The sequence below is a fragment of the Cimex lectularius genome, unplaced genomic scaffold (assembly GCF_000648675.2).
Source record: "Cimex lectularius strain Harlan isolate CLEC.00 unplaced genomic scaffold, Clec_2.1 scaffold58, whole genome shotgun sequence".
Classification (NCBI taxonomy): Eukaryota; Metazoa; Arthropoda; class Insecta; order Hemiptera; family Cimicidae; genus Cimex; species Cimex lectularius.
The window spans coordinates 294,514-306,766 of record NW_019392696.1 but is presented as its reverse complement, the minus strand read 5'-3'; the positions used below and the strand labels follow the sequence as shown (position 1 = coordinate 306,766).

The 12,253-nt window shown below is 35.6% G+C and overlaps 1 protein-coding gene and 1 long non-coding RNA gene across 3 annotated transcripts in view; one reads left to right on the top strand and one right to left on the bottom strand.

The window, feature by feature from the left end:
- LOC106670598 (MAM domain-containing glycosylphosphatidylinositol anchor protein 2-like) overlaps positions 1–12,253 on the top strand; it is a 531,551-nt gene that overhangs the window by 233,329 nt on the left and 285,969 nt on the right. The gene's annotated exons all lie outside the window — the stretch shown is intronic.
- LOC106670640 lies at positions 1,708–2,429 on the bottom strand. Its single transcript, XR_001341102.1, has 2 exons — positions 2,224–2,429; positions 1,708–1,861 (listed from the first exon to the last, which is right to left on the bottom strand). It is a non-coding gene; the product is annotated as an uncharacterized LOC106670640 (long non-coding RNA).

The window sequence follows — 12,253 nt, the reverse complement described above, 5'->3', positions numbered from 1 at the left end:
TAAGGGGTTCAAGATTGGAAACGCACAATGAGTCTCTTTCCCTACAAATGGCTCATTCCCAGGCGTAATTGAGTTGTTCATGAAAACGAAGGATCATAACGCATCCTTATCCTCGAGGAAGAAGGAAAATTAAGATAATCCTTCGTCTAATTACAAATTCCAAACAGGTAACTCGTTCATTTCCAAACACGCCTCTATAAATACAAAACACCTTTCGACCATCGATTCCGCGTGGCCGACAGGAAGGACTTACATTAAACATAGCGCTGCTGGATAATTGCCTGCAATCATCCACGCCGTCTCTCCTCCCTAGTATTTACTAAATTGCTCTCCGATTGATTTGTTTATTTAAAATTGCTCTTGTTTTACGTCCATTCGGTGCACTATAGGGAGCCAGTTAAGTTATTACTACTCTAGCACCAACCCTAGCGGACTGTGCTATATACGAAATTCAATTGGAGAACTATTCGCCTTTTGGTTATTAATTTTATGCACACTTGGTTTACAATACATAACATTCCAGATGTTGATAATAAAAATCTAAAAGTGAACTACCGTTAAATGTATTTTCGTTTTCATTCTCAACTCAAGAGGCATATGAAACTGTACTGAAATTATTTACCAAATTTGCATTGATATATGATTTATTGAACATAAAAAATGCAGTTGCATTGATAGCTGATAGTTCTGTAGATAATTATTCAGGAATCGTGAGATGCGGTCTGGTGTGATGTAGGTTTCAGAAAAACATTTTCTTTATCGTGCCAACGTTTCGATCTTTATTGAGATCATCTTCCGGGCCTGGGATTTACAAACATTGTTTACATTTAACAAATACATGTAGGATGTATTTGTTAAATTATACATTTTTCCACATCCTACACGTATTTGTTAAATGTAAACAATGTTTGTAAATCCCAGGCCCTGAAGATGATCTCAATAAAGATCGAAACGATGGCACGATAAAGAAAATGTTTTTCTGAAACCTACATCACACCAGGATCTTACGATTCCTGAATAATTATCGATTAACGGTCACTAATCACCACTCGTTTTGTAGATAGACGGATAGATATATTTTATTACTTACAATACATAATATAAATTATATATGGGACCGCGGTGGCCGAGTGGTTAGGGCGTCCGATTCGTATTTGACACTTTAGCGGTCCTGTATACGATTCACGGCATAGTCCATGGATGTTGAATTGTGAATAATATAGAGAAAGTACTGCAAAGTGGTTTGAACCCTTGTCCGCGACACCGAAAGAGTAGTTGGACGTTAAGCTCTCCTTTATGACAACAATTACTTAATTGTAGTTTTTCTGTAAAGCACGTATGTTAGTATAATAAGTGTAATTACACTTTTTATCATAAACTATATTCACAAAGAAAGCAATTAAGAAACACTAATGAAACAAAACAAAATTACTTTACCTTCAGGGAAAAATACAAAGAAAAACGAAAATTTATAGAAAAAAAAGTTTTTCCTAAAATTACTCTGGTTGTTGTTTTTCTAGTTCTTCTTTATTATATTTGTTTAATTTCAATTTTAGATTATATTTACGGACGGGGATAATGTTAGGAGATCTTTAGTTCTCCATGTTATTTGCATTTCCTTTTTCTGTGCAATGACTATATCCGAATGTATACATTTTTTGGTATTTTTTCTTATTTGGGAAATTACTTAATAGTTTTTCATTTTTGCAGCAAAATATATGTAATTTTGTAAAATTCATTTGTTATGTCACTGCTTGTTGACTTGCTATTTTTAAAGTAATTTTAGTCTCTTCTATTTCTTTATCTTCGAAAAATAAGGTTTCTTTCCATAATTTTCTTTCTTTTGGAAGAGGACCTCTACCTAGTCAGAATGATAGAATGTTAAAGTTTATGAGTATTTGTAGATCGTGAGGTGCGGTCTGGTGTGATGTAGGGTTTAGAAAAACATTTTATTTATCATGCCAACTTTTCGATCTTTATTGAGATCATCTTCAGAGCTCAAAGTGTTCGTTTTCTGTGTAGATGTGTCATTCTGTGTGTCTTGTTGAGAGTCACACAAGAATGACACATCTACACGGAAAACAAACACTTTGAGCCCTGAAGATGATCTCAATAATGATCGAAACGTTGGCATGATATAGAAAATGTTTTTTCTAAAACCTCGATCTCCAAATAATCACGGCTAACCTCACAGATAAAGTTTATTATAAAATCTGTAGCTACCTGCTCCATTCGCATGTGATTTTTACCATTTTTCTTCATATAATATTTTTTTTCTGGGTAGAATCTAATACATCTTATCTTCCTAATCCTCTTAGTTCTTTTAGGTTTTTCTCTCTCCTTTACTATGTTTTTTGTTTCTTCTGATAGGAAGCATCTTTATGGTTCTGTAATTGTCGAGTATCTTTCAAAGCTGTTACATATCAGAGTACATATGTTCATACTGCTTTTGTATATTGTTTTTGAGATTTTCATTACTACAAATAATTTTTTTAAACATGTTTGTTTATGTTGGAATTTGGGCCTCACTCATTTTTTTATTACTCCAATAGTAAATTACCACCCTGTGTTATCATCGATATACATTGTCGTATTGCCATTATTAAAATTTAGGATAGCTATCTTATATATAAGAAAGACAGTGGGTTCAAGAACCGATCCTTGGGGTACATCTGCTTGCAACGTACTTGCATTTGAGGCCATTGTTCCAAACACTACCACAGGCTTTGCTAATGGCTAAAGCCTTTTTTTTCACTGCATATGGCTTGACGAGCGTACTATAGATTTGATATCTATCGTAGTTTGTCGTACCTCAGCCCGTTCCCATGGCGCAAAAAGGCTCGTGGCTTGGCGAATCTCGAGCGGCCACGGGTCACCCATTGAGTAATTCTTTTATGGAGTCAGTTTTGATTTAATGTGGGTTCTATTAAGATTTATAGATGTTAAAGAATGAATTCAATTCAGAATAAACCAATCACACATCACAACAGATGGAACCAAGCCGTAATGAGACTCATTCTTAGAGATTTAAGCGTTTAATGCCTGAGTATTACCTTTTATTTAAAATACACTGGAAAGGTCGAGACATCTCGAGCAATAACGAGTATTACATATCCATGGCGTAAAGTATGACCATCTTCAGATCAGGCTCGCTGTGAGAACAAGTCCTTCCAGCTTTGTGTGTTTTTTTAAATTAAAATTCTGCATTCTTGGGGTTAAACTGTTTCAAAATCACAACGTTTAAAAATTTTAATGTTTACATTTTTCCTTTTATCCTTCAGGTTTCCTTCTCGACTCCATAAATTATACCGTGTATCAGGTCTAAAGAGTGGAATATGCATTTCTCATTTTGCCCAAATTTGACTTATCCGGTTTACCCGGAGAGTGCAGAATGGTGTTATATGATCTACCAGTCATTTAGTTAATCGTTATTTGTTATTGACTTTATTATCAGATAACCAGAAATGTTCGTGCCGTTTTTCATTTGTTTTTGTTTTAATACTGTTAATGAACATTTTATATGCATCGAAGGATCGCTTAGTAGTCAGCTCGTAAAATTTTAACTGCGCTCGGCGATGAAATCAAAAAGGATCCACTGCCCAAAAGTGGTTCAAACTGTTTGCTTCGGGAGTGAGAGAATTGAAGACGAACCACCATGAATGACGACGAATTGAGGGAAGTTATCGAACTTGTGTCCTGTCAAACATGTCAGGATCTTGCCAAAGTCTTCAACGTAAACGATTAAACCATTCTGTCTAGCTTACTTGAGAAAATGTGTACGCTGAGCAAATGGGTTCATCATAAATTGCAAATAAATCATAAATGACCGACGTTAGCAAGCTTCAGGCTTTAAACGTTTCCTTTTCATTGCTTTGCCTCACAAAGCTTTTGACTAGATTGTCCCATTCGACGAAAAGTGGATCGTTCATATATCTGAAGATAGTACCACGAACACCACACGAAAACCGAATAATAACCAACAAAGAAAAGGAGATTTTTTTGAGTTTTATCGGATATTGTTTTATATTTTTCGAACTACTTACATGCTCTCACTTATGGTTTCATCACTGAATGCGTGAATATTTTACAAGCTGCATCAGCCGCTACAGTACCGAGCTAAAATTCGTACAGTAAGAATTATGGGTTTTGAAGACATGAGAAAGAAAATGCTTTATAATTTACAGCGAATTATTCAAGACACTTTTTCGTTATGAACTGACGCATTATCCTCTTGGTTATTATTCATTATACTTGATGTAAACATCAAAACCTCCTATGTAAACAGAAATGTTAATTAACTTAAATTAAATGTAATTAAGTATTAAAACAATAACAAATGAAAGGCCGCACAAACATCTAATCTTTACTTTGCTCACAATAATTTTAAAATATTGAAATTATAATGCAAAACTTATTTTATTCTTTAAGGCAAAGTCTAGTTTGTTTGTCGATATTTTAAGCCTCGAACGTTTTTTATTGACATATTTTCAAAATTGAAATTTTTTTGTTGAAGTCGTGAGGAGCGGTCAAGAATGAGGTAGTTTAGAACAACACCTCTTACTTTTTTTTACTCGACGTTTCCACTTTTAATTGGGTCATCTTCTGGTCATAAAATAAGGTGCTGTTCTTATGGTGCCATCATTGGTTTTGTGTGAAAGTGTTGTTGTACACACAAAACCAATATGGCACTACAACATTAGCATCCCACTTTATGCCCTGAAGATGGCCCGAATAAAGTTACGTTTGTATTTGTTTTTTTCAGTGTTTAGTATTTGTATTTTGTTGATAACAAGGTTGGATTGGTTTTCAGTGTCGTAGATGAGTTTATTTCCCGTTTTTGCAAATATTGCGATGTAATTCCAATGTGTTTGGCTGGACAGGTACTACAATTAATTTTATATATTACAATCGGATTTGTGGATTGATGTTCTGTCTTTGACTTTGGAAAAAGTAAAAAAGAAACATTAAAAAAAATCTGCCCGCCACCCATCGTCAAAAAATTATATAAAATAGCTGAATACAAATTCACGTTTCACAACGATTTCATACAACATCAATATGATACCACAAGAACAGCATCACGCTTTATGTAAATATGAAACAGTTGGCATCGAAGTTTATATTCACTTCTGAATTGTATTTTTCCAATCAATATATATTTTGTAATTCACGCAAGCACTGAAGATGATCCGAATACAGGTCGAAACGTCGGCAAAATAATGAAAAAAGGTGTTTTTCTAAAAACTACCTCAATCTTAACCGCTCCTCACTTCAACAAATAATATTCCTATGTTGATAATCTCCTATAAAAAAAGTCGTCACGGCTTCAACAAATTATGAAACAACAGTTAGTGGCCTGTTTACAACATACATTAAAAATTTTCTTATTCGTTCTCCTTTAATTTTTTAATACAAATTAAATTTTCATAAACTAAAAAAAAAATTAAAATTGAAAAACTTGTTACATTGTTTAACATAGAAGTGAGTTCGATTAGTCCATTTTGTACGTATGACCAGTACATTCGAAATGTAGATCACGTCTTGAATTTAAAAAAAATTGAATTGAAAAAATCAATAATACTAGCCTAATATAACGTTAATATTATGATGAATACAAACAGAAGGGTGGTAATAATTTACAACGTTGAAAGCGTTGATATTTTGATTCTATAGCTAGGGAAAAAAGTCAGTTTTTTAGCCGGTTGACGGGATTGTCTGAGGCTGCGGTAGGAGGAAACGACCTGTTGACTTATGGCCCTTCCGGACACCTGGGGATTAGACACCAAGGGATTTATAGCTCTGAGGATTTCCCAGGACACCCTTGCAAGTCTTATCCGGACAATTTTAACAGCGGAGACGTCCGGTTGCAAAATTCGACCCCTCGGCAACGCACTCATCACTCGATGTACATGGGTTCAGAGTACATGGGCCTAATGGCCAGCAGTCACGACCTTTACTAATCAATGCCCGAATGAATTATCGATTTCTTCGTAAACTGTCATCCTTAGGTTAATGGTTATTTTTTGCGGATTATATTAGAAACCCAGTCTACTTTAGTATTACTTTTTTTTTTTTTTTAACATTTGCACAAAAGTTGAGAAAATACCCATTGGTATTACTCCAATGATACTAAAATATTGTCTGTTTAATTGATACTTGTGTCATTATCATTTTCACAATCATCACCATCACTTCTTAAGGTAATATCGCGGCCATTGTTTCTTCACTCGGCGGGGAGGGTTCGAGGGGATTCGTCGGATGCGAGGTTTATGGTGTGCTAATTTACTACGGTAGTTGGGAGAGTTTTGTGAAATTTGCGGTAACGGCAACCTTTTTCACCTTGAAAGAAAGGGATATGTAAGTCTGTATGTGTAGTTACGTTGAATACATAAAATGGAACATTTAGTATTTTTCGTAGTATTAAGGACTGGATGTTTGAATACGGCGGATGTTAGAATGTTTGGCTTACCCCCACACATCCATTCCGTCCGTCCATACAAGCTAACTATGGTGTTGTAAAGCTGTTTTTTATTTTTGTGAGGTAATTTAGAACGTTTGTCAAGAAGCCATGCAAGGGCTCTATATCAGGTCACAACCTCCTGACGTTTCAGTCGTGTGTGAGGATTCCAAGTCAGGTGTTTGTCGATGTACAGTATGTACCGCATATTGTCCGCAGTTGGGAAGGGAATCTTTTTACGGAGAGTGAAGGTAATGTGGGTAAATTTGTCTGTGTTAAATTTTATCCCTTTTTTTTACACCAAGAATCTAGTAGGGTGAGGTGTTATTGGAGGTTTCGAGTGGGAATGAGAAGGTCGGAGTTTCTAGAAATTGCTGTATCGACTGCAAATGTGAATGTGGTGGTTTCGGGATGTGATGGCTTGTCAGCTGTGAACACGTGGTAGAGTGTGTGGGCCAGAACGTTACTCTGAGGAACACAGGATAGGGAAATATGCAGAGATGGAATGGATGGAATGGCGTTCGATGACTTGGAAAAATCGGTCTGTGAGGTAATTGTGCAGTGCCCCAGAACAGTGCTGAAACATCCCATGGGAGGAGGAAATAATGGCTACCACATGGAACTGATTGACAGTTAAGTGACGGTTGTGAAAACCAAATTTACGATCGTGGATTATGTTTTGAGAATTTAGAATCGGAAGAATTCTTTTCAATAAGAGCTTTTCTAAAATTACATAGTACTTCTTAAATCTTTGGCGTTTTCTGTATGTTTCGTATGTTTTGATTGAATTGAATTATTAAAACTTTTTTATACTTTCGTGTTCTTCAAAATCAGGGGACAAACAGATTTATTGACTCGAATACCCGTGTACGGCGTACACGAGTCGTCAACACCAACAGCGAGAGAAGTTTCCCGATTAATAACGTTTTGATGGCTTCCGAATCCTAACTCGACAAGCGACAAGCGGATATTAATTTCTATGCCGTAAAGCGAACACTGGTAACAAAATGCGGTGCAAAACCAGATCACGTTGCGCGTTTAACCCGATAGTTGGGGGGGGGGCAATCGTCGGTTTACTGAGAGCCCGGGCGCCGTTGGAACTAATCTTCTATTTTGGAGAAGGGTTTGCGCCAATTATAAAGGAATTAGGCGGAAGGTTAAAGGGGTTCCAGGTGTTGCTAACAGCTCGGCTAGTCCTTTAGTACGTGCCTTGGGCTCTCCCCCAACGGCCGTTCCACTCACGAATCATCCGCCGAACATTATAAACTCTGGCATAACTAGAAAATTATCAGCGCCTACCCGGTCGTTTCTTTTTCTCACGTTGCCTCCACGTAAAAATTCCTTCTAGGAATTCTCTTTGCCCGTGACTGTGCAACTTGGATCAAATGACGTGCTATCGTACAGACCGGTTACGTATTGAACATTTACCAATTATTCCCTTTGAAACTGCAATATAACCGTTAAAGTCTATTGAACAAATATATGTAGAAAGAAGACGTTTACAAAACAGGGAATCATCATTGTTTACTATTCTCTCAATAAGTTAAAAGACAATTTCAAAATATTGCTCTCTGAGTCTCTCAAGAAACCTGTGTACGTTTATCACTGGATTTTAAAAGTTTATTTGAAAATATCAAAACTGTGGTTGGTCAAAGGACGCGAAAAGTGGTTTTCAGATTTTAGAAATTTATTTATTTTGTGTTTTAGAAATAGAACCATAATAGAACAGTAATCAATCATTTTTATACTCTGACAGGCAAAAAATTCCACCCACTTGTAATATAAGTTGATTTGTACACATTTTTATACATTAATCAAAATGTCACGTTTTTTACCTTTAATAATTGAGTCTTTGTCTAAAAAAGTATCAAAGAAATGTAAATTGCTTAGGAAAATGAAAAATGAACAAAAAAACGGACAGATAAAATTTCTTTTAATTAGATTTTTAATTAATACTTCAATATTGCGTATTTCCTCTTTTTGTCTTAATTACATACTTCTGCCGTACTTTCTACCACCTGGAAATGTCTCTTTGCTGGAGGTTAGCCCATTTTTCACGACCTTTCAGCGGAGTGAATCAGGAAGTGATGGACGTGCTATTATTCGACTTTTGAGGTTTTCCCATAAATGTTCGATGGGGTTCAAGAATAGAGAACGGGCTGGCCAGGCTAAGACCCCGATGTTATACTGTTGAGGGTACGTTTGTACTATGCGAGCGACATGTGGACGGGCATTATCGAGCATTAGACTATGATTGTTGCTGATTTCAACAAGATAGGCAACGCATGATGTTCCAAAATTTCATCCACATAGCGTGTGGCCATCAAACACCATCCACGAACAACAACGAACTCTGTGAGACTCGCCCACACCACCAATGAGCTGCGTTGGAAAGGTTGGCTCTGTGAAGAAATACCGGCTTCGTACCTTTCATTTCGCCTACTCCACACTGTTTCACGTTCATCTGGAGATAGTAGAGCAACTCTACACTCATCTGTAAAAAGTACAGCAGACCAACCGTCCAAAGACCAAATCTTTGTTTTCGAGCAAATGCGAGCCGTGCAACTCTGTGTGTTCTGGTCTTCTTACGTGGCGAAAAGCCCTCAGTCCATACTGATTTAACCTTTTACGAGCAGTGTGTTCAAAAATTTGGACACCTCGAATTTCCTGGAGCTGATGAATCGCTTGACAACAGTAAGATGCTGGTTTCGCAAAATTCCCTAGGGCCTCTAGAACCAGGCCTTTTATGGTAGGACTCAGTTTCTCAACAACTAACGGCATCTCTTAAGCCAGAAACACACTTACCCGATGCTATGCCACGCTAACCTACCCGACGCTCTGCGATCCCCACTGTCCAGATTTTCGTCGGGTCGCATCGAGTACAGTCGAAGACAAAAGAACCGGACACTCATATTTTTATTCAAACTATATTGTCGTTATTTTAATTACAACATACTTATTTTAATATAAACCAAATTAACTGTGATTAAAAATTAATTACTGTTTATTTAAAAAATAATTTTAATGGTTTGGTAGAAAATTAATCAAAACACCGGAATACGATTTTTTGATATAATTAATTTAACTAACATTTTATTGTACTCGCTTCGGCGGTACATATACTAAAATTGGAACAATTTATTACACGGTTTTTTTCATAAAATTTAATTAACAATTTAGTTATTTTAATGTAAACCAAATTAAACGAGATCAAAAATGCATAAGTTTTTATAACATTGTTTAATTATGATGGCTAGGAGTACCTTTATTTAAAACAATTAAGTTTAACAAACAATTTATTAGAAGGTTTTGCTCAAAATAGTGCATTAAGAACAAACGATGCGATTGTGATAGTGATTATTGTGATAAACGCTGTGGACTGTACGCGACGTGTACCTATAGATGTGCACATCCCACCAAAACGTGGCAAGGCGTCGGGTAGCATCGGGTAGCGTCGCATGGCGTAGCATCGGGTAAGTGTGTTCCCGGCTTTAGAGTTTCGTAGGGAACTCCGATGGCAATAGCTGCATACCTGATGGAACATCTATCAATAACTGCCGCACCACGCACAACATTCTCAGCACTAAGTGGCATTTTTAAGTTTAAAAATTGAAAATAAGAAAACAAAGATGAAAACTAAACTGTTTATTGCCAAGAATTCAAATGTGATGGAATAAACATTTTAAATTCCGTAAGAAGTAAACATTGAAAAATCCTTTATCCTTGTCTTGGATTAAGGATTGTGTTTACCTCTAATTGATATTCCCAATTTAAAACAGCATGACCAAATATTTATTTTTAAAAACAAACTAAACAAACTAAACTCTTTTATCGAGAAAATGAAGAAATCAGTTGGGTGGAATTTTTTGCCATTCTCTTTGAAATATTGGATCGATTAACAACTACTGAAGTTTACCTTTGTATCAATGTAGTAAAATTAAGATGTAAAAATTATAATGGTACACCATAAGTGAAAATTACGTTTCTAACACTATAGGTAAGAATTAAGATATTGTGTTTTTATAAATAATAAAATATGTAATTTTGTTAGCAACTCAAGAAAATATGATCATCATGGTATAACAATAATTAGTAGCTTGGTCGTTGCCGATAATTTTGTTTTTCCTACCTTCGTCGTTTTGGTCTTTGAGAATCGTTTCGCCGTCTAGCCTTTTTTAATACTGGGTCAGTCTTGTAAGCAGGGTGAGACACCATCAAAAACCCATTACTGAAGATAGCGAGAAGATGAAACACGTCTGGCTGACAAAAGTGCACAGATAGACCGAAATGATCGGGAACGATCAAACTACAAGTGTAACAAACCGAACACCGCATATAATCTTAATTTTATAATTATGCCGGATATCTCTTGGTTCTCCTTTTAAGAGTCTTCTTTTAAAATATACAATTTTTATATTATTCTGCATCTGGCTTAAGTGGGATACTAGCGACGCAGCAGAATAACGGGGTAGGTCTGTCCTGACGTATAGACTAGACCTTACGTCAGCACAAGGGAGAGTGACAACTCTTGGGGGTGAAAGCCTTGCCATAAGATTATTTTTTATGTAATCCAAGACGCTTTTCTAGAGAAAAATCTACTGTTTTTTAAATAGATCGTTTGTTAAGCCGGCATTCGTTCAATTCGCGACTTTTTCAAGTTTAAAAATGGGTGCTGAATAATGCAAATAAATTCTGGCTAATAAAAAAAACAACATGCAAAAGAGCTTCTTTATTGTTTGGTAGGCGTGTTTAACAAGTTTGTGTAAATAATGTCAAGAACATAAAAGGGTTTTACGTTTCGGCGACGTAACTTGTCGACGGCCATCCTTCGACATTGATCGATAAGAGCTTCGTTACTCAATGGCGTTGAACAACAAATTATTTTATATTATTTTTAAAAACAATTGAAAAAAGTCGTAATATATGTTAAATATCTAGTGAGAAGGGACAGTTCTTTATTTAAATAATAATTCAGACAAATGTGCGAAGTGTCTTAAGAAGGTTTCTGGGGTAGGTATTGAGCGGTATGTAATGATTAAAATGTAAATGTAACTCCACACGATTCTATCAAAACATTAAAATCCGCCTTGGATGTTAATTTTCATAATATACACGAATGGTTTTCCGTTATTATTCATGATCACACACTGCGGCTTTTCATGTTGAAACATCTCTTTTACAGTCTTCATCCTTTTGCTACAGTAGTTTTACATCAGTGTGTTATTTCATGTTGGCCAATTTGATACCCGTGATGATAAAAGGGGAAAAATTGTGACTGTAGTTGAAGCCGTGGAACGCTTTACAAAACGAGTCGGATTTAACGAGAGAAAATATTAATAACTTTGCTGTGGGGCTTCCAAAGAAAAATTCTATTTAAAATGAAATTTTTTATTTCCAGAGTTAACTTTTATTTAAGATGTAATCATTTTAAAATCTGAACTTTTTTATTGGTGAAGAAGCTTCACTTTTTTATTCAGTTTATAGGAATGGAGTGAACATATGAAACACGACACGCAAGAATGGCACAATTACGCAGAAAACAAACACTTTGAGTGTGTAGAAATACTTTGTTGGAATATAAAAATTTGTTTTTTTGCATTGTATAAATTCACTTTTTTCCACATCCTACATGTATTTGTTAAATTTAAACACTATTTATAAATCCCAGGCCCTAAAGATGATCTCAATAAAGATCGAAACGTTGGCGCGATAAAGAAAATGTTTTTCTGAAACCTACATCACACCAGACTGCATCTCACGATTTCCGAATAATTTGAAACACAGTTATTTATACGA